The following is a 2,165-nucleotide window of genomic DNA, read 5'->3' as shown; positions in this document are numbered from 1 at the left end:
ACATAACGTCCTCTTTCTTTATTTAACTTTTGCATTTTTTATTCAGAATCTTCATAAAATCAAAAAGAAAAGTATGGACTGATCTGAGCCTTATATGTGCTCTGAAACAATATGAAATATTTTATCGCACAAAGTCAAATATTTTTTCTTTGAAATTTAGAGCTACGTAACTACTAATACTTCAAAAAGGAAATGTAGGCCCCTTCATTTAGGAGTGATGCAACAGTCATGACGTGTAAGTATGTTTAGCCCTTGCAGGAGCCTCCTTCCTCACCTATTTGCATTTTTATCCAAAGTAAAAAAAAAAAATAGTCGGTATGGATTGATCTGAGCCTTCTATGTGCTTCAAAACAATATGAAATTTTTTATCGCACAAAGTCCAATATTTTTCGATTCAGGTCCTACAAATGCTTTCAAAAGAGCATGAAAAAAAAAAAAAAATACTCAATCGGCTGGCTAAAGTGCAGTATTTTTCTTGAGAATATTCTCCTCCTTCAATGAGTGATGCAACAATTGCGACATTTTTGCATGAAAAGCCCTTGCAAAAGCCTTTTTATTTGACTCAGCTAAATTTTGAAGAATCACTGACGTGTCCGCAAAAATGCTCTTACTGTAATCATTAGTATTTGTCCCCTCTGCTTGCTGGAAGATTGCTTGCAGCGTATTTTTCGAGCGTATCATTCTTCCTTTGCTTTCTCCCAAAACTTATTTATTGTATAATATTTTTAATCTCAACTTATGATGCTGCAGTTTATTATGCATGTAAATGGAAGCTATCATAACATTGTATCATATACCACTGCATAATGAACTGATCGTCACGAAAAGGACTCCAAATTACCTAGACATTGAAAATTGTTTTAAGAGAAAATTAATGAAGATTTAAAAAAACAAAAATCATGGTTGAAAATAGCGTTTTTATTTATTTTTTACGCAGAGTAGAATAGGTAAGATGGTTTTGACATGGATCCTCAGATTTCTCTATGAAGCATTAATTTCAGTGACCTATCTTTTTTACGCATTTTTGCGGACACGTCAGTGATTCTTCAAAATTTAGCTGAGTCAAATAAAAAGGCTTTTGCAAGGGCTTTTCATGCAAAAATGTCGCAATTGTTGCATCACTCATTGAAGGAGGAGAATACTCTCAAGAAAAATACTGCACTTTAGCCAGCCGATTGAGTATTTTTTTTTTTCATGCTCTTTTGAAAGCATTTGTAGGACCTGAATCGAAAAATATTGGACTTTGTGCGTGTTAAGGTTGGCGATTAGCCGGGTTGGGAGAGCAGAGAGAACCCAATTTGATTCGATGACACAAACTTTTATTCCATACTTCACAGAGCACACAGACCGAATAATCCGACGAAACGCACTCTATTCCTCACCAACTCGTTGCTCCCCCCTCCAGTGATCAGCCGAGCAATCCACTCCTCTGATTGGCCAGGGGAACTTCTCAAGTGATGCTCCAAAGCAAACTCGAAATTTCCCCGGTCAACAGAGCAGCCGTGCCAACTGAACAAAGGAGAGGCAAGCAACGTCAGAGAGTCGCTATACTTGACATCCCCCCTTGTTGGGAGAGGAGGACCTCCGACGACTAAGATGGATGAGAGGTTAAGTTTTCCTTTTGAAGCGCAAAATTTTGTTAAAGTTAAGCATGCTTTTGTGAGCAAGTGAAACGTAATAAAGGATGGTTTTAGAATGAGAGTGTTTCTTCTGTCTTTGACAATAAACAATTATGATAAGATACAAGTTAACAATCTACTGTTTCTAGGGGACGATTCTACAAAATAAGGTAAGATTGATTGACAACGGATTGCAAGATAACAAACTTTTATTCCATACTTCACAGAGCACACAGACCGAATAATCCGACGAAACGCACTCCATTCCTCACCAACTCGTTGCTCCCCCCTCCAGTGATCAGCCGAGCAATCCACTCCTCTGATTGGCCAGGGGAACTTCTCAAGTGATGCTCCAAAGCAAACTCGAAATTTCCCCGGTCAACAGAGCAGCCGTGCCAACTGAACAAAGGAGAGGCAAGCAACGTCAGAGAGTCGCTATACTTGACATCCCCCCTTGTTGGGAGAGGAGGACCTCCGACGACTAAGATGGATGAGAGGTTAAGTTTCCTTTTGAAGCGCAAAATTTTGTTAAAGTTAAGCATGCTT

The sequence above is a fragment of the Bemisia tabaci genome, chromosome 2, assembly GCF_918797505.1.
Source record: "Bemisia tabaci chromosome 2, PGI_BMITA_v3".
In the NCBI taxonomy this organism is placed as follows: Eukaryota; Metazoa; Arthropoda; class Insecta; order Hemiptera; family Aleyrodidae; genus Bemisia; species Bemisia tabaci.
Note: the sequence above shows the minus strand (reverse complement) of the source record.